This window comes from Mus musculus, chromosome 12 (genome assembly GCF_000001635.26).
Source record: "Mus musculus strain C57BL/6J chromosome 12, GRCm38.p6 C57BL/6J".
NCBI lineage: Eukaryota > Metazoa > Chordata > Mammalia > Rodentia > Muridae > Mus > Mus musculus.
In genome coordinates, this window is record NC_000078.6 from 77304247 (window position 1) to 77325418 (window position 21172).

At 37.0% G+C, this 21172-nt stretch overlaps 1 protein-coding gene across 7 annotated transcripts in view; it reads left to right on the top strand.

Moving 5' to 3' along the window:
- The window catches only part of Fut8 (fucosyltransferase 8), a 238569-nt gene that overhangs the window by 66817 nt on the left and 150580 nt on the right, over positions 1 to 21172 (top strand). For 5 of the 7 annotated variants that reach the window (NR_045554.1, XM_030246822.1, NM_001252614.1 and 2 more), the window contains one exon: positions 19599 to 19691. The exons of the other annotated variants lie outside the window; for them this stretch is intronic. The gene's annotated coding sequence lies outside the window, so the exon portion shown is untranslated. The remainder of the gene's footprint in view (positions 1 to 19598; positions 19692 to 21172) is intronic. 7 annotated transcript variants of the gene reach the window in all.

Below are 21172 nucleotides of genomic sequence, written 5' to 3' on the forward strand. Positions count from 1 at the left end.
CAGATCTTATTGGTTGGATGGTTGTGAGCCACCATGTGGTTGCTGGGATTTGAACTTCCAACCTTTGGAAGAGCAGTCGGGTGCTCTTACCCACTGAGCCATCTCACCAGCCCCGTTCTTTTTTTTTTTTTAATTAAAGCAGAATCAAACTTGGTAGCCTACTGGCCTGGAACTCAACTCAACATTTTGCCCAGGCAATCCTTCTGCCTTTCTCTCCTAACTCTTGGAATTAAAGGCATGAGCCAGCAGACTTACTGAAAGATTAAAAAAAAAGCAAAGGAAAATGGATGCTCTAAAGAATGCAGTTGTTTCTTGTAGACCGGTTGTCTGACCTACACTAATGTAGTTTATCCTTGTGTTGCAAATCAAGAATTAACCTAGGATAATTGAGTTTAAGTATTGTATTTGTCACTTCCTAAGTAGGTGCATTTGTTAAACTGCCTTTCTGATTTCTCATCTGTAGACTGAGCATGAGACTATCTCAGGAAACAGCGAGGATGAGAAAACACTGATGCAGTAGAGTTCAAGGCTTGAGAAATGTTTGTCTTTTCCTTTTTATCCAGTGGCCGATGGAAGCTTTACTTTTTTTCTATTACATGTTCCCTAGTGTTTATGTGCACACAGAAGCAGTGGTATAGTTACTTTGGACCCTGTCAGGAAAACCAACATGAAGCACAGCACTGCTGTGTTGGCCTGGAACTTTTTGAAAGGAAATCAATATCATCATATAGTATGGGACTACATTAGGAAATGGTGGCGGGAGCCAGGTCTGAGGGAGAAAGATGGTCGAATCTGTTAGAGTGTTCCTCAGAATGTTGAGGTCATGGACTAGCCTCACAGAAGCATTTTCCCTGTTTTGTTTCTTTAGTTAGCCTCACTGCAGTCCCTGAGTCCTAAGTCTCTGATAGAAGTGCTCATTATGTTGGTCTTGGTTTTAAATTCTTCCTAGCTCTTGATTTGAGAAGGTAGGGTCTTTGTAATACTTTAAAGGATAGAGAATTACTTAGTTTAATTTTTTGAGTGGCATTTAGGTTCTTTGTCTTTGTGCTCTGCCTTCTTTGGTCTGATCCTTCAGCAGAAGAAATAACACTGTGTAATAATGAAAAGGTGCTGTTGAATAGACACATGGCTGGAAGCGAGAGCTATCTGAATGGGGTTTTGTAGCAGCGATTTTAGTTGACTCATCTTCAACTTGAAGTGCAATTGACTTTCTGAGAGTTTTCTCAACCTTCTGTGATAAGTCTGGTGGAAGTCAAGTGAAATCAGTGTTTGATAGTTGGTGCTCAAGCTTGGTGTATGCATCTAGCCTTTCAAAATCTTTCTAGGTACTCAGCTTGTGACGGAAAAGACTAGGCATTTCCTTTTTAATTTTGCTTTTGTTCTATTTCTGTCTCTGCCTCACTATATAGCCTAAACTGACCTCGAACTTGCCATTTTACTACCTGGAGATTACATGAGCCTGGCTTCTCTTATACTTGTATTTAATGCTCTACTAATTCTAACTGCTGCTTAACAGCATTCATTCCCGTTTTCTTGCTTTTGCTTTCTCACTTCCTTCCTTTTCTTCTTCTCTCCATCCCTCCCCCATCTCTTTTTAAAAATTAGGTATTGTCTTGTTATTTATGACAAGCTGTCCTCAAACTTGTGATTTATAGTTGTGTGAGTCCCTTGTCCGTGTGTCCATCTCCCTCACTCTCTTTCAATAAGGCCTTGCTGTGTAGCCTTGACTAGTCTGGAACTAGCTAGAGTCACAGATCTTTTGTGGTGTTTTGAGACCAGTTCTCACCATGTAGCCTTGGGTGGCCTGGAACTTGCTTTGCAGTCTTACGGAGATCCATCTGCTTCTGCCTCCTGAGATCAACAGTGTGTGCCCACCATACTCTGCCATTTTGTGTTTTTTTTTCCTAAGAAAATATGTCTGTTTTTATTACTTTTGGTTGAATAGAAACATACAGTTGAAAAGTCTTATGCCATTACAGGCGCTTTTAAGATTAACTGGAAGAGCAGAGAGTGGTGGTGTGTGCATGCTTGTGATCTCAGCACTGGGGAGGTGAAGGTAGGAAGATTACAAGTTAGAAGTCAGTCTTGGCTATGTGTTTAAAAAAAAGTTAATAAATCAATTATTTTAAAAATTCCATAAATGTGTGATATTTCCAAAAAAAATAATTTGTTTTTTGCATAGCTAGGAATGAATTGAACTTTTGATTTTATTTAAATATAATACAAAATGCATTTTAAAATGTATGTGATGTCCCTTTTGTTTTATGATACTGTTTTTATAAGCAATTAAAATATATTAGAAGGTGCACTTGGGATGATTTAAAAGGATTCTGTGTGTTTATTGGTGTCATACATACATGTTATTTGGGTCATAGGTTGTTTTGTAGTTGTATAAAATATGTGGTATAATAAAGAGAAATGAAAAATGTATGTTTCTGCTTCTTTTTCAAAAAACACTGAAACTCAAGCAAGCTGACCAAGCTTCTTGTATTTACGTAACAATTTATACTCAGCGATGGGAACTCCTCAAAATATTAATCATATAGTAAAAAGTAGCTTTTAACAATTTAAATGTTCCCTTTTATAAAAATCTTTAGTTCTTTAAGGCTACTAGTTATTGTTATCACTTTAGAGAGTACTCAGGTGGTTCTAAGAAAAACTTCAGAACAGCTGTAGTAACAGCTGCAGATTTAGTCAAAATAGGCGTTTTAAAGGCTTCTTATTGCCCTTTCACATCTCTTTCCCTTACCCCAAATAACCCAAATGTTTTCTAAAAGTTTTGGTGAAATTGGGGTTCAGAGACCTGGATTACCATATGCTTGCTGTGCGCAGACTTGGTGGCTGCCTGTAAATTTTTGCTAAGGTTGTCTAGTTAGCTTGTGTCTGCATTGGTTTTATAGATGCACATGGCTTTTACACAGGCCAGTGTCTTTGATCAAGAGTCATCTACTATAACTACTCATAGAATTAATAGTTTCAGCTTAAATTTAAGCAGATGTTGCTAGTATTGCATTTTGACTAGAAGTAAAGGTAGAAATGCATATATTTTTTAAAGTGTTTCTTCAAATTTTTACTTTAATAAGAAATTGCCTTTAGTCTTATAAAAAACCAAATTTGGCAAATCTAAGTTTTGAGGGAAATCTATTATAATGAATTGAAAGCTCAGTACGTACCCTTGTTAGATACCCTCCCCTCCTTACAGCTTTATGATCTAGCGACGGGATGGCATTCGAGGCAGCTTTTAAGTCTATCAGGCAGGAATGGCTGTTAAGGGCTATGGAGGTTAAGGGTTATGTTAAGGTTATGGCTAACGCAGTGTTTGGAACTAGTTTCCATCACCCAGTTACAGTCTCTGTTTGCAGATGCAAATCATACTGACCATTGATCATAAGATATAACAGTATAACCTGGCTGTTATCCTGGTTGTACAGAATTATCTACTTAGAATCTGGTTAAAAATTGTAGTAACAATGCTGTATCATACATGGGGGAATTTGAAATTTCCTGTTAAACAGTTATATACTTTCTGTTAGACCATGTGTAACATGCCCCTATGCAAGTAACACTGTGCTCAAGGTGATAAGGACACAAACCTATTTAGGACAAGGTTCCTACCTTTAAGTACACTCACATGCATTAAATTAACCACCCGTGAAAGGATAAATACGTATTTAAATAGTTAGACTCAGGAACTCTATATCTTAAAGGAATTCTAAAGGTTTGATAAACTCTATTATTACGTGGGAAGAAACAATGAAGGGTAATGAATTGGCTTAAGTCGTGTATTAAATAGGGACTTTACAGGACTTTCTTTTTTTTTTTTTTTCCGTGGATATCTTTTTATTGGTTTTATAGCAGGAGCTCCGTGTAAGCTTTTTTTCTGTGATTGTAAATTCTTTGCTTTTAGTCTAAGAATACATACAGATTTATGAGACTAAAGAAAGGATATGTAATTATTATATGATATAAATCATTTATAATTCATGTTACTAACTTATATTAAAATCATATATATACATATATGTATATGTATGTATATGTGTATATATATAGCTTAAAGACAGAATGACATTTTAAGGAAAAGGTATAGACTTTGCAAAATAATCTAATGTTGCTCCTCTCTTTTAATTGTAGAATTTATTTATTATTTATTTATTTATTTATTTATTTATTTATTTATTTTGGTTTTCGAGTTAATTGTGGAATTACATATGCCATGTTTTAAAAGATTGAATTACCTATAATTTTATTTATACACGAAATTTACAGGATCCATAATTATTTGTGAAGAAATTTTATTTTTCATAATATGAGCAATTTGTATTTAAGTGTATCCAAGAGCAGGTATACATTAGAGATTTACAGGACTTTCTAAATACAAACTCTGGAGTGACAGTGAGCAGCAATCTTTTATCATCTTACCTTTAAGACTTTAAAAAGATAAGAAAAATGATGTGATCTTGGATTTAGCTCATTATCAAAAATTCTTTTGACCATCTTTTATCTTGTCTCTTCCTTTTAGACTTCTGAGCCTCAGCTACTTAGTAAAATATAAAATTATGTCTTTGTGTCTAATTTTATGATTATTGGGACTATTGAATCATTTTAAGAATTGAAGTAATAGGCAAATATTTTTTTTTGTTAAAATAATAGATTCAGTCCAGCACAACAGATTTTGAGCATATGATTTATTAGATGTAGCATAGATTTTAGCATTCAGGAAGATACTGTTTTTCCTTTTAAGAGAAAAGAAATAAAATATAATGCATATTTCTGCATTATATGGTACAATATGAGAAGTGATGAGAAGTTTAGATTTCCTATATTTTGGCTTAAGTTAAAGAGTTACTACTTGAATGCTTGAATCCGCTCTAAGAGTATAAGACTCAATTTACCACAATGACAAAGTAAATATTTGTAGCAGTTGATAAGGATGTTTTCAATACTTTGAACTAGTGAGAATGTGTTCAGATTTTTACTTGAGATTGGCATGTGGTCAAAGTGTGAACTTATATTTTCCAGTAGCTACTAAATGGGAGCTTGTTAAAATTTTAGGAATATAGAAAGTAATTAATAACCACGTCAGATGTCATAAAGTGTGACAATCTTAGACACGATGAATATTGCTAATGGGACAGGGCACGGAGGATTAGAAGTGACTTCGGAGATACTTACCTCCTAAAGACAATTGTTACCAGGATTCAGACATGGATTGGCTGCTTTGTGTTGTGAGGAAGCTTTTGAATTATCTGATGTGAACCATTCTTGTATCTGGTGGTTGGAGGTCTTTGTTGTAGCAACCCCAAATGACTTCTTTTGTCACCTGTTATTCTGTATTCTCCATATGTTACTGGATGTGCTACAGGGTTGTCTGAGGAGGTGACTTGACAGGACAGCCAGGAATAGAAAGGGGAGTGGTTGATTCAGGAAGTGAGACAGAAAGGAGGTGTTGATGATTAGAAGAGTCTTAGGTACTTTTCTAATGCTTATATGATCTCACTACAGCACAGATGTGATATTTTAATAGAGAGCATTATTTAAATAAAATGCTAATTTACTATTCAGTGGTCTGTACAAATCAGGAAACTACTTCAACAGTTTTCACAGTGAGAATAAGCAGGGTTCATACTTGGCTATTTGATTCTACAGACAAAACTCTTAAGATTGCCATAGTATTTTTAGACTTTTAAGATAACCTGAAGTTCCCCTTTGGAAATTTTTTTCTTTCCCTTTCTCTAAATATGACAGTTGCTAGAAAAGATGAATATTTCTAGGTCAGTAGTTTGTGTAGCACTTGGGAAGGGGTGGAGGAGGTAAAATATTAGAGTTTATTTAGGATTTGAAAGCTCGGTGACGATAATGCAGAAGAAGGAGCCCATACTTTCCTTTGCATTTCAGGAAAAATGGAGTTTTTATCTGACTATTTTAATCACTAGATTTCTTGATGTTCTATGACTATGAAAGCATGATGGTTGGCATTGTTCATTAGAAATTTAGTATAATCCATATATTTTAATTTTATTCTGACCACATTAGAAGAAATGAAAACTGGTATACTATCAATGAGATACTTTACATTTTTAAATCCATACTTAATATTTGAAGTCTATATATATTTTATATTTACAACATAATTCAGTTCAGACTAGCCATAAGTCATATGCTTGATGGCCATATTTGGCTACTTTAGTAGACAGTGTATTCAGATACTGTCACAAGGGAAACGTTTGATTGCACTTGTTAAGCTCATAAAATGTTTCAAAAAGCTTTAAAAAAAGTTCATAAAAATTTTTAATTCTGGGGAGATGGCTTAATTTTTCTCTGTACGGGGGGGGGGGAGCATTTAGTGCTTAAAGGCATCATAATTCAATTGTGCCTGCTTTGCTCAGGAAAGGGGCGTTCTTTATACTCAGTAAGAAGGAAATGAGGCAATATTTACCAATTTAGTTTTTTAGGCTTTCTGCCATTTGAGGGTGTAAAGTGTTAATTTAGTTAGAGGGATTGCTAAGGGTTCCAGGAACCCTTGCTATTGGAGACACTGAATCTCTCCTCTTTCTTCCTAGTGCTAGGGATGGAACCCATCACTACTTACTTTTGACTATACCTGTGACTATGGGCAAGTTTTTGTTTTTTAGTTTAATTCTTATTGTATACAATAGCGTATGTGGAAGTTCATGACTGTTAGTAATATATGTGTAATAACTGTTTGCTGCTAGTTTTTCTATTTTAGCTCCAAGAATGTAGCTTATTCAGAATTTGAGGCTAACAAGAGAGTTAGAAGTGAGCATTCAGATCTATAACACAAATTTGGAAATGTAGGGTTTTGTTGTTGTTTTTTTTTGTTGTTTATTTTTTAAATTGTATTCAAGACTAATTTGCATGGCAGTCTCTTGGAATCTTGTTAAAATGTAGCTTACGGTTTGTGCTCTGGAACTCAGATTAGTCTCTCAGGCTATAGAGTCTAGTACCAGGCTGTCTTAGCCAGTGGTCTATTGCTGTGAAGAGACACTGTGACCACAGCAACTCTTTTAAAAGAAACATTTAATTGGGACTTGTTTACTGTTTCAGAGGTGTAGTCTATTATCATCATGGCAGGAAGCATGGCAGCACTTAGGCAGGCTTGGTGCTGGACAAGTAGTTGAGAGTTCTACATCTGGAGAGCCACTGGCCTGGCTTGGGCTTTTGGAAACCTGAAAGCTCACCTCCTAATCCTTTCAAATAGTGACACTTCCTGGTGACTAAACAGTCAAATCTATGAGCCTATGGGGACCATGCACATTTAAATTACCATACATGTGTATGCAGTCTGTGGCCTGCAGGCCATTTGCAGCCAGAAATCGTCCTGAATGAAGCCAATGCTGTTCTGGAACATGAACTTTATAGATGAAAATACTGTTACAATGTCAAAAGTCTGGACACACCTGTTAGGCTCTACAGTATTGAAGTTCAGTCATTACATTCACTGTGGCATTTGAGCATTCTCTTTATACTCTTTCTGGTGGTTAAAAATGATTCTAGGCTATGAGTGTAGCTCCTTCTTAATGTGCTTGGTTACCACATGCAAGACCTGGGTTCAGTTCCCAGAATTACTAACAAGCTTGCAAATGAAAAATATTCTAGGGATATTTAAGTAGTTATTTTTCTTTAATGTGTTAAGTTTTACATTTTGTTCATGATGGAGGTGGGGCATTTTTTCCTATTTAAACATTAATATATCATGGGCTCTAAAGGGATAACTGAGCTTTAAAGAGCGTGTACTGTTCTAACAGAGGACCCAATTTCAGTTCCTAGCACCCATAGCTGGTGGTTCAGGGTGATCTGACACCCCTGGCCAGTCGGGATACCTGTACACCTGCATACACAAATGAAAATAATAAAAATAAAATGCTAAACTTTTACATTGACATGAATAATATCTAAGGAAAGAAGGATTATAACTATCCATTCAACTAGTATTTAGTAACATCACTTAGGAAATATTAATATTTAATAAATGATTAGCAAATATTACTTATTTAGAGTATATTTTTATGGTTTTATAAATGTATTTAAGTCATTTATTCAAGTATAGTCTCAAATTGAACTCAAAGTGGGAAAGGAAGACAGATTGAAAAGATACTAATAGTGGCACTGTGATCAGAAAGTATTTTCTGGTGCTAACCAGTGGAATAAAATAAATGCTAATTTATGTAGCTAGTATGAATAAGAAGGGATGGGAATTCTCAAGTGTTTTGGCCCAGGTTGTTTTATTGGTTGTGTTAGTAAATTAAAGAGTCAGACAAGCAATGCTTTGATTCTGTGTTTTTTGACTCTTTGCAGTCTTTCTGTGCTTTTTAGGATATTGAGTTGCATCTGACTCACATAGACCTTACATATTCTGGGTTTTTCAAGTAAATTCTTACTCAAATTGCTTTAAATCGTAACTTTAAAATTCCGTGTTTGCAAGAATACATTTCATTCTTAGCACTGGTATCTTTAGTCCTCAGATCTTCCTGGCTCCAGCATTTTTGGTTATTCTTTTGGGCTAAGCCGCTCTAATTTTAATACCCATAGTTCTGTTCATTCTCCAGCGAGGTCACCAGAGTTTTGTTGTTGTTAATGAAAAAGTCATTGTTCAAGTCTCTTCTTTTTAGGAGCATGCTCAGACTGAATGAAGCTAAAATTTCTTAGGAATACTCTGCCTTACATACAAGATACAATTTTGCATATTTTAAATTCAACCTATTTGCTAGTACAATGATGTTATTTATATCTCAGAATTTCAAATGCATTGTTAAGACTTGAGAGGCTTTTACCAACACCCTCCATTTTACTTCTCCTTTCACCATTCTCAGTGTTTTCTGAAGAACCGTTGGGTCTTACCAGAGTTTGAGTTTTGCCTTTCATAATTACAAAATGAGAAGAAAAGGGACATTCTTAGAAGTTGGAAGCAATGCAAATACAGAGAAGAAAATTCACACTCATTTCTGTTACTCCTCTTTTATTGAGAAAAATCTTGACTTAATGTACTTTACTTTGCTCAGGGATTGGTGGCAATGGTGATAATTATTGTGATGGGTCGAAGTAATTGTAGGAGTGCATTTAAAAGAGACTTAATTATTTAATTATAATATATAATATATAAAATATTTAATTTGGAGATAATCTTAAAATAGATATTTCAAAGTGGTGTATATTTTATAATGTATAGATTATTATATATCAAATGTTCATCAATAAAGTTGTTGGGGAAAAAGAGGAGAATGATATGGGTGGGGGAGACTGTGACCATTAGCATGGGATTTCAGTTACTCCCCAAATACAAGTAATAATATGGCTATTATAAGAACCTTTTTTGTAAGATAGTTCCATGTTCAATATTGTTGTGTGTGTGTGTGAGACATACAAAAAAATACTGGCAGTGCTGGACTTGGAGTTACCTTGTGGCTTACTCTCCTTTCTGTTTCATTCTTGTGCTGAGTGTGTGCCCAGACTTACAACAGTGCTGATGTAATCCTTTCACTATTATGACTATTTAATTATTTTAAACTGGAGAAAAGCATATTACTTTTTCCTTTATACTTAACAGTAGTTTTAGTCCCAAAAGCTATACATTTTTTCTTGGATGACTTAAGAATGTTTGGAATGATGTGGGAAGTAGTATTTTGGGGCTGGGTGTAGGCTTTTAAGAGATTATCTAAAATTAAATCTCAGTTGTTAACTCAGGTATGTGACTTAGGGCAAGGTATTTATTTAAGAGTTTGTCTTGCTTTGTGGATAAAATAAGAGTTATAAAACACCCACTTCATAGATATGTTTTTTTTTTCATAGATATGTTGAGAGTTGAACCAAAATAGGTTCAAATAGGTTTGTAAAGATAGAACAATCCCTATTACATGATAGGTCTGAATAATTAGCTATTACCATTAATTTTCTATTAACAGTATTCTCAGTAAACTCTAACAAATAAAAAAAGTTTTAAAATTTTTAGAAAATTTCCAAAAGTAATTTTCAGATTAGAGTTTAACTCCTTCCCTTCTCTCCCTTAAGCCGCTTCCAGAGTGGAGTATTGTCCAGAGTTTTATTTGCTTGGGCTTACTTGGGAATGTGTAGGTAATAGCTTGCTAACAGTCCTGAGATGTTGCCCTTCCAACAAGCCATCTCACTGGTGTGACTGTGCTGGTCCTGAGACCATGCCTCGAGGAACAAAGTTATGTGCTTGTGATGGGCTGGTCAATCTCTCTGTGAGCTGACCTGGGAAGCTCAGTCTCATGTCTTTATTTACTTGTCTATTTCCTTTGTCAAGCTGAAGGACAGCTCGTCAGAACTCTTAGGCTAAATGGCAGGTAATATGAAGTTTTCTTTTTACTATACCCTTCTAAAAGGTTTCACTGTATGTATGAACTTTCTTTAGGGTCCCCATTTCTGTCTCCTTTCCTCATTTATGCAATCTTCTTTGGATTATTCCTAATTTCTCAGCATCTTCTTTAATGTATAACAACCCAAGTTTGACTTTTGACCAACCTGTCTCAGTAAAAGAGGATAATGATTGAGGCAGAAGAATATAGTACCTTCCATTTCTAAAATTCTATGATTTTTTTTTAATTTAATTTTATTTTTAATTCATTTTTTACACTCCATATTCCATTCCCCGCCCCTCCCATTCACCCTCCGACTGCTCCACATCCCACACCTCCTACCCACCCCATCTCCACGTGGATGCTCCCACCTCCCACCCCACCTGACCTCTAAACTCCCTGGGGCTTCCAGTTTCTTGAGGGTTAGGTGCTTCATCTCTGAATAAACACAGACCTGGAAGTCCTCTACTATATGTGTGTTAGGTGCTTCATATCAGCTGGTGTATGCTGTCTGTTTGGTGGTCCAGTGTTTGAAAGATCTTGGGGGTCCATATTAACCAAGACCGCTGATCCTCCTTCAGAATCGCCCTTCTCCTCAGCTTCTTTCAGCCTTCCCCAACTCAACAACAGGGGTCAGCTGCTTCTGTCCATTGGTTGGATGCAAATAACTGCATCTGACTCTTTCAGCTGCTTGTTGGGTCCCTTGTTGGGCAGTCATGATAGGTCCCTTTTTGTGGGCATTCCATAACCTCAGTAATAGTGTCAGGCCCTGGGACCTCCCCTTTAACTGGATCCCACTTTGGGCTTGTCGCTGGACCTTCTTCTCCCCAGGCTCCCCTCCATTTCCATCCCTGTAATTCTTTCAGACAGAAACAATTATGGGTCAGGGGTGTGACTGTGGGATGGCAACCCCACAAATGTCCTGTCTTTCCACTGGAGGTGGGCTCTACAAGTTCCCTCTCGCCACTGTCAGGCACCTCATCAAATGTTAATATTTTCTTAACTATTCTCATTTATTTTATTTAAATTAATTTTTTAAAAATTTGTTTTCTAAAGTAATCAAGATCTTGTTGATTTTATTCCATGTAGGCTTAGTGGATCAGTTAGGATTATGTCAGGAAAACAATCCATACTGGCTACTTCAGGCAAGAAAGTTTAACATAGGGAATGTGTTACACATGTGTTAGGAGGCATAAAAAGCAGAGTGTTGGTGGTGGGTGCAGGGATACTAGAGTAACACAGGTAATAAATTGCAGGAGTCCCTTTTCTCATAGATGCGAGAGAATACAAAGCTTAGACTAGGGGACACAGAAGTGCGATTCAGAATGTGTAGAGTGCTGCTGTCTGGCAGCTGCTGCTCTTTTTGAGGGGTTGCCTGTGGCTTCCACTAACTGCTGCTACTGGGGTGAGGGCCTGTGTTGGGGTATTGCTTACCGGATAAAACAAATACTCTCCCTTTAGTGCTTTTATTGACAATATTAGGAAGCTACCCAGTGAAGGCTGAGAAAGTAGTTTCAAGTGCTTTCTTTTCAACAGAAAGGATTATTGAAGGATGGATTTGGAGCTAAGAAAATAGCTGAATAATCCATATGTTTTATCTCCCTCATCTTTGGTTTGCAATATGTCATATGCCTTCTGTTTCTTGGACTCTTTCCTAAACAACAGGCTTCTAAATCTTAGTAGTGTTTGAGGGTCTAGAAGAAAAAGAATTGTCAGTGTTCTAACCAAGGCCATACATCGCCTAGAAATAAGAATTGTTCTCATAGCTGCACTAATGGATTATATTCATTGTTTGAAAACATAGACTATATCAAAGTGACTATGGGTTTGCTAGGCAATATAGTCTTACAAGACTACCACTGTATGAATGGAACATCAATGATATAAATGTCATTACGACTGATTTATCTAGTTGATGTGATTTGGGAGTATGAGATAGCACCCATTGTTCTAAGAAAAACCTAGTACAGCTCTCTCTCTCTCTCTTTTTTTAAATCTGATATTAATTATTAGATCCACACTGGATTGGTTTTCTGTTGTTCAAGAGCCTGTGTAAATTGTGATAGTATTAAAAATTGGCTGCCTGTTGGCAAAAAGTTCCTGCTGTAGCCAACTAGTATTTATTAATTTTAAAAAGTTTTTCCTTTTTTTATTAGCTATTTGCTTTATTTACATTTCAAATGCTATCCTGAAAGTCCCCTATACCATCCCCCCAACTCCCCGCTCCCAAACCTACCCACTCTTGTTTCCTGGCCCTAGCATTCCCCTGTACTGGGGCATATAATCTTGGCAAGACCAAGGGCCTCTCCTCCCATTGATGGCCTACTAGGCCATCCTCTGCTAGATATACAACCAGAGACACAAGCTTTGGGGGGGGGGTACTGGTTAGTTCATATTGTTGTTCCTCCTATAGGGTTACAGACCCCTTCAGCTCATTGGGTACATTTTCTAGCTCCTTCATTAGGGGCCCTGTGTTCAATCCAATAGATGACTGTGAGCATCCACTTCTGTATTTGCCAGGCACTGGCATAGCTTCACAAGAGACAGCTATATCAGGGTCCTGTCAGCAAAATCTCGCTGGCATATGCAATAGTGTCTGAGTTTGGTGGTTGTTTATGGGATGGATCCCCAGGTGGGGCAGTTCCTGGATGGTCCTTCCTTCCGTTTCAGCTCCAAACTTTGTCTCTGTAACTCCTTCCATGGGTATTGTGTTCCCCGTTCTAAGAAGGTACGAAGTATCCACACTTTGGTCTTCCTTCTTGAGTTTCATGTGTTTTGCAAATTGATTTTGGGTATTCTAAGTTTCTGGGCTAATATCCACTTATCAATGAGTGCATATTATGTGTATTCTTTTGTGATTGGGTTACCTCACTCAGGATATCACCCAGATACATCCATTTGCCCAAGAATTTCATGAATTCATTGTTTTTAATAGCTGAGTAGTACTCCATTGTGTAAATGTACCACATTTTCTGTATCCATTCCTCTGTTGAGGGACATCTGGGTTCTTTCCAGCTTCTGGCTATTATAAATAAGACTACTATGAACATACTAGTGGAACATATGTCCTTATTACAAGTTGGAATATCTTCTGGGTACATGCCCAGGAGAGGTATTGCTGAATCTTCCTGTAGTACTATGTCCAGTTTTCTGAGGAGCCACCAGACTGATTTCCAGAGTGGTTGTACAAGCTTGCAATCCCACCAGCAATGGAGGAGGGTTTCTCTTTCTCCACATCCTTGCCAGCATCTGCTGTCATCTGAATTTTTGATCGTAGCTATTCTGACTGGTGTGAGGTGGAATCCCAGAGTTGTTTTGATTTTCATTTCCCTGATGATTAAGGATGTTGGACATTTTTTCAGGTGCTTCTCAGCCATTTGGTATTCCTCAGGTGAGAATTTTTTGTTTAGCTCTGTACCCCATTTTTTAATGGGGTTATTTGATTTTCTGGAGTCCAGCTTCATGAGTTCTTTATATATATTGGATATTAGTCCCCTATCGGATTTAGGATTGGTAAAGATCCTTTCCCAATCTGTTGATGGCCTTTTGTCTTATTGACCATGTCTTGCCTTACAGAAGCTTTGCAATTTTATGAGGTCCCATTTGTTTCTTGATCTTACAGCACAAGCAATTGCTGTTCTGTTCAGGAATGTTTCCCCTGTGTCCATATCTTCGAGGCTTTCCCCCACTTTCTCCTCTGTAAGTTTCAGTGTCTCTGGTTTTATGTGGAGTTCCTTGATCCACTTAGACTTGAGCTTTGTACAGGGAGATAAGAATGGATCAATTCACATTCTTTTACATGATAACTGCCAGTTGAGCCAGCACCATTTGTTGAAAATGCTGTCTTTTTTCCACTGGATGGTTTTAGCTCCTTTGCCAAAGATCAAGTGACCATAGGTGTGTGGGTTCATTTCTGGGTCTTCAGTTCTATTCCATTGATCTACCTGTCTTTCGCTGTACAAGTACCATGCAGGTTTTTTTGTTTGTTTGTTTGTTTGTTTTGTGTTTTTGTTTTGTTTTGTTTTTTATCACAATGCTCTGTAGTACAGCTTGAGGTCAGGGTTGTTGATTCCACCAGAGGTTCTTTTATTGTTGAGAACAGTTTTTGCTATCCTAGGTTTTGTGTTATTCCAAATGAAATTGCAAATTGCCCTTTCTAACTCAGTGAAGAATTGAGTTGGAATTTTGATGGGGATTGCATTGAATCTGTAGATTGCCATTTTTACTATATTAATCCTGCCAATACATGACCATGGGAGATCTTTACATCTTCTGAGATCTTCAATTTCTTTCTTCAAAGACTTGAAGTTTTTATCGTACAAATCTTTCACTTCCTTAGAGTCACACCAAGGTATTATTATATTATTTGTGACTATTGTGAAGGGTGTTGTTTCCCTAATTTCTTTCTCAGCCTGTTTATCCTTTGTGTAGAGAAGGGCCACTGATTTGTTTGAGTTAATTTTATATCGAGCTAATGCACTAGAGCTGATTATCAGGTTTAGGAGTTCTCTGGTGGAATTTTTAGGGTCACTTATATATACTATCATATCATCTGCAAATAGTGATATTTTTACTTCTTCCTTTCCAATTTGTATCCCTTTGATCTCTCTTTTTTTTTTTTTTTTTGTCTAATTGATCTGGCTAAGACTTTGAGTACTATACTAAATAGGTAGGGAGAAAGTGGGCAGCCTTGTCTAGTCCCTAATTTTAGTGGGATTGCTTTCAGCTTCTCTCCATTTATTATGATGTTGTCTACTGGTTTGCTGTAGATTTTTTAATTATGTTTAGTTATGGGCCTTGAATTCCTGATCTTTCCAAGACTTTCATCACGAAGAGGTGTTGGATTTTGTCAAATGCTTTCTCAGCATCTAAGGAGATAATCATGTGGTTTTTGTCTTTGAGATTGTTTATATAGTGGAACACATTGATGGATTTCCGTATAGTAAACTATCTCTGCATCCCTGTAATGAAGCCTTCTTGGTCATGATGGATGATCGTTTTGATGTGTTCTTGGATTCTGTTTTCGAGAATTTTATTGGGTATTTTTGCATCGATATTCATATGGGAAATTGGTCTGAAGTTCTCTTTCTTTGTGGGGTCTTTATGTGGTTTAGGTATCAGAGTAATTGTGGCTTCATAGAATGAACTGGGTAGAGTACCTTCTGTTTCTGTTTTGTGGAATAGTTTTAGGAGAGTTGGAATTGGGTCTTCTTTGAAGGTCTGATAGAACTCTGCACTAAACCCATCTGGTCCTGGGCTTTTTATTGGTTGGGAGACTATTAATGACTGATGCCATTTCTTTAGGGGATATGGGACTGTTTAGGTCATTAATCTGATCCTGATTTAATTTTGGTACCTGGTATATGTCTAGAAATTTGTCCATTTCATCCAGGTTTTCTAGTTTTGTTGAGTATAGCCTTTTGTAGTAGGATCTGATGATGTTCTGGATTTCCTCATGTTCTGTTGTTAGGTCTCCCTTTTCATTTCTGATTTTGTTAATTAGGATACTGTCCCTGTGTCCTCTAGTTAGTCTGGCTAAGGGTTTATCTATCTTGTTGATTTTCTCAAAGAATCAGCTCCTGGCTTGGTTGATTCTTTGAATAGTTTTTGTTTGTTTGTTTGTTTGTTTGTTTGTTTCCACTTGGTTGATTTCAGCCCTGAGTTTGTTTTAGAGATTTCAGGTGTGCTGTCAAGCTGCTAGTATATGTTTTCTCTAGTTGTTTTTTTTTTTTTTTTTTTTTTTTTTTCCCCCTTTGGGACACTCAGAGCTATGATATTTCCTTTTAGAACTGCTTTCATTGTGTCTGATAAGTTTGGGTATGTTGTGGCTTAACTTTTATTAAACTCTAAAAAGTCTTTAATTTCTTTATTTCTTCCTTGATCAAGGTATCGAGTAGAGTGTTGTTCAGCTTCCACATGAATGTTGGCTTTCTATTATTTATGTTGTTATTGAAGATCAGCCTTAGTCTGTGGTGATCTGATAGGATGCATGGGATAATTTCAATATTTTTGTATCTGTTGAGGCCTGTTTTGTGATCAATTATATGGTCAATTTTGGAGAAGATGCCATGAGGTGCTGAGAAGAAGGTATATCCTTTTGTTTTAGGATTAAATGTTCTGTAGATATCTGTTAAATCCATTTGTTTCATAACTTCTGTTAATTTCAATATGTCTCTCTTTAGTTTCTGTTTCCAGGATCTGTCCATTGATGAGAGTGGGGTGTTGAAGTCTCCTACTATTATTTTGTGAGGTGCAATGTATGCTTTGAGCTTTACTATAGTTTATTTAATGAATGTGGATGCCCTTGCATTTGGAGCATAGATATTCAGAATTGAGAATTCATTTTGGAAGATTTAACCTTCTATGAGTATGAAGTGCTCCTTTTTGTCTTTTTTGATAGCTTTGGGTTGGAAGTTGATTTTATTCGATATTAGAATGGCTACTCCAGCTTGTTTCTTCGGACCATTTGCTTGGAAAATTGTTTTCCAGCCTTTCATTCTGAGGTAGTGTCTGTCTTTTTCCCTGAGGTGGGTTTCCTGTAAGCAGCAAAAAGTTGGGTCCTGTTTATGTAGCCAGTCTGTTAGTCTATGTCTTTTTATTGGGAAATTTGAGTCCATTGATATTAAGAGTTATTAAGGAAAAGTAATTGTTGCTTCCTTTTATTTTTGTTGTTAAAGTTGGGATTCTGTTCTTGTGGCTGTCTTCTTTTAGGTTTGTTGAAGGATTACTTTCTTGCTTTTTCTAGGGTGTAGTTTCCATCCTTGTGTTGGTGTTTTCCCTTTATTATCCTTTGAAGGGCTGGATTTGAGGAAAGATACTGTGTGAATTTGGTTTTGTCATGGAATACTTTGGTTTCTCCATATATGGTAATTGAGTTTTGCTGGGTATAGTAGCATGGGCTGGCATTTGCGTTCTCTTAGGGTCTGCATAACATCTGTCTAGGATCTTCTGGCTTTCCTAGTCTCTGGTGAGAAGCCTGGTGTAATTCTAATAGGTCTGCTTTATATGTTATTTGACCTTTTTCCATTACTGCTTTTAATATTCTATCTTTATTTAGTACATTTGTTGTTCTGATTATTATGTGTTGGGAGGAATTTCTTTTCTGGTCCAGTCTATCTGGGATTCTGTAGGCTTCTTGTATGTTCCTGGGCATCTCTTTCTTTAGGGATACAAGTTGACACTCTCACCTGATTCCCAGGGTCAGAGCCCTCTCTGGAGGCTGACTCTCCTCTGGTGGGGAAGGTGCACAGAGTAAAAATCAATTTAAAAAAAGAAGTTACAACTCTAAGATGCCATCATTCAAATGCCAGGCAACAATTCTTATAATTCCATCTTCTTGGTTTTCTAAGAAGCTTGGACTTTAACCCAGACCAGTGATCCTAGCATCCTGGGCGTGCTAGGGTGCCTGCAGCGTGGTGAGTCCTTTGGGGACAGTGGGACTGTCCCCTGAGTTCATGCCCACCTTTGCCCGGGGATGGCACCGACCAGCTCAACTAGTTTTTAAGCTGAAGAGTTTTCTTTCCCCAAGAGGTCCTTGTATTTTAGCCTGTATATGGAGATCTTGTTAAAATGCCTTTCCTATGTCATTAGGGGGTCTTGGATTCTGCATTATAACAAGTTCTCAGAGGAGGCTGAAGCTACTGGTCCCCAAGCCAAACCCCTTCCTGGTTTGAAAATCACTGGTTTGGCTCTGAGCTTCAGTTGTATGTGTTTTTGTATGGTTGAATGGGGAAGGAATGGTTTTGGTATAAGAACTTCTTACAGGTTTGTCTAACCAGGAGTATTTTGAGCAATTTGCCACAGGGGTGAAGTTAAAGTTTTCTTCAATAGTTTGATGCTGTCCTGGAGCAGAGACATGTCTGTTGTGTACAGCTTTCCCAGAAGGTCTTAAATCTTTTCAGTTATTCTGTTTGTTTAAGGGAAACTGACTAACCAGGTATAGGGTCATAAAGCACATTAATGCATCAGATACCGTGTATTTACAATGGCTGCTGTTCTCTTTACTAGTAATCGTTCTTGATGATAGGGCCAACTATAGATTTTAAAAATGCATATTTGGTTTGAATTTCATACTGATGACTTTTCCTGTCAGTAACCGTTGCAGGGATTTTAACCTTGAGAACATAAAGTCTTGACTTACTTAAAAAATATTCATTTTTTTTTAAAACAACCTTAGGAACAGGGGAGATGGTCCAGTTGATAAATTGTTTGCTTGTTGCCTAGCAGAATTGGTGAGTTCTAGGTTCAGTTAGAGACTATGTTTCAGAAAATGGGGTAGAAAGTAATTGAGAAAGACACATCATTCTACCCCCTGATATCTCATTAGTACACCTGTATCACATGCACACACACACACACACACTCACGTGTATACAAATAAAAAAGAAGAAAATTAAGAAAATTGAATAAAATACAAATTTATGAAATTCTTGATTATTTATTAGATTTTTTTTTTTTTTTTGTTAACAAAGTATTACCAAAGCATACCAAACTAATTACTTGAATGAACCATTCCTCTTATTTCATTTCTGGCCTGCAAGGCTCTTATGCCTTTCCTATAGCTTTCCCTATGCCTTTACAAACCTAGATTTTCAAAGATTCTGGATATTTTCCATATGACTGTTGATGTGCATTTGTGTGATCTTAAAAATATTAATTTGAGCTATGGAGTGATAATTTATTTAATTTGAGTGGGAATTAACATAGGGAGTTGAGGATTCAAGGGGAATCCTATACAATGGGAGTTCAGTTTTAGGGTTCTAAACAAAACATTTTGATTGGCATGTGGAGACCCTTTGTTCACACAGACATCCATATTTAAATATTTATAGAATATAATATGTCAAAATTGCTGTTATTTTAATTTGCTTAGTTTGGCTGATTACTGCAACTTGATGGTAGTTGAATTCTAGATGAAGAGCTCTAAATACATTCTGGAGTGCAATATGCTTTGTCCTTGAAGCTCCATGGGTTTTCCTCCCACCTCTAAATTGTGGGGTCTTTTTGACAAACTTGATAAACCTTCATACTCCTTTTAGGGAAAAAAATGAAAAAAAAAACCTGTAAAGATTTGATTTCTTTCTTCTAAATCTAGTAACATTTAGTGATTTGGAATTATATGTTTTTAACTATTTCTGTAGACTTTGCTTTCAAAGAAGATGTCCCTTAATAGACTACTTTTACATGAGATATGCTTCATGTTAATAGCAAAAGCATGTTTCTAGATAATTAGTATTTATTTATTTTATCTCATTTGAACAGCTAATAATTTTCAAGACCCAGATTCAAGCAATAAAACATTTCTCTGCAATACCATGTGGTTTTCTTCAACATCATAATTCTATGGGGAGGAAGGTAAGCATCATTTTTCAGTTAATATTGAAGTAACTTTTAACTTAATAGTTTTTCAATTTGAATCAGGAACTCTGACTCAGAAAACACCTTTCTGTTGACAGGGTGCCACTGTTGCTTGGGGCATTATCACCACTGTTACCCAGGAGAGGAGAGGAGAGGAGAGGGGGAGGGGGAGGGGGAGGGGGAGGAGAAGGGGGAGGGGAGATGAGATGTACAGTCCAAAGAGAAACGGTAGAGATTAAGAACATTGTAAGAAGCTGAGTGTGGGGTCCACTCTGTAATTCTAGCTGGTGAGAGTCTGAGCTCAAGTATGGCGAGCACAAGGTCATCTGGCCATGTGGCTGGGCCACCACTCAGCTGGGTGCGGCTTCTCTGCTTTCCCTGAACAGGAACTGAGGGTAGTTGAAGAGACTGTGTGAAGGCTGGTTGGCAGCAGAGGGCCATGGTAACAGATAGGAAGAAGCAGTGACAAGTGTTAGGTTACTGGCTTATTTGGACCCTTAGTTCTTCTTAGCCCTTAGTCCCTTTGCCAACCTGGTATTGGGACCTTTGTGCCTTGGCAGAGGCCAGTTTTGTATCCCTCAGCCTGGGGTCCAAGCCCCTTGTTCCTGAAGACTTGAGCTTGCTGCGACTCTTGCATACTTCTTTTTTGATCTTTATGAACGTTATCAGCTTTCCACTCTCTTGTCTCTGTGTTTTTTTCTTTCTTCTCTAAACTCCCTCAAACTGTTTAGTTTTTAAATTATTATTTTAAAATGGTGTTATTTAAATAAAAATAAGTTTTATTTTACCCCAAAACATAAGTTTTAGACCATATAGTTGTTTGAATTCTGATACACAAATTTTGAGATCCTCCTCTTCCCCATACTTTTTTTTTTTTAAAATCTAGTTACTTAGTGATAAGTGCCTTAATTTCATAAGATCTCAAATGTGAGCATATTAAGCAAGTACAACAGACTGCAAATATTGGAAGGTGGCTCTAGATCTCTTTATTTTTATATCATCCTCACCACCATCACAACCATGTGGGTGTCTGTATCACTGAATATGTTCATTTTTGACCTGGGTGATGTAGTACTTCATTTTGTCACCAATTTTAAGAATGAGATTAAAAAATTTTGTTAAATTTTGATTTCCTTCTAAAATGAGTTGCCATACACTACCATTGTTTTAAAATTCTTTGTGTTCAAACAAACCTGACCACTGTCCTGTTCATCCCATTCTTACTTATCCCCCCCCCCTCTCTCTCTCTCTCTCTCCCTCTCTCTCTCTCTCTCTCTCTCTCTCTCACACACACACACACACACACACACACACACACACACACACACACACACACACACACAGAGCCCTGCAGCACCTTCTTCTCCTAGGTTCCACCATCTTCAAAGGCTGCTGCTCTGAGCTGTGTGTGTCAAGATGTAGCCTTGTGAGGACTGATTGACCACATGGGGTGTTATGCAGCTGAGACCTTTAGAGTC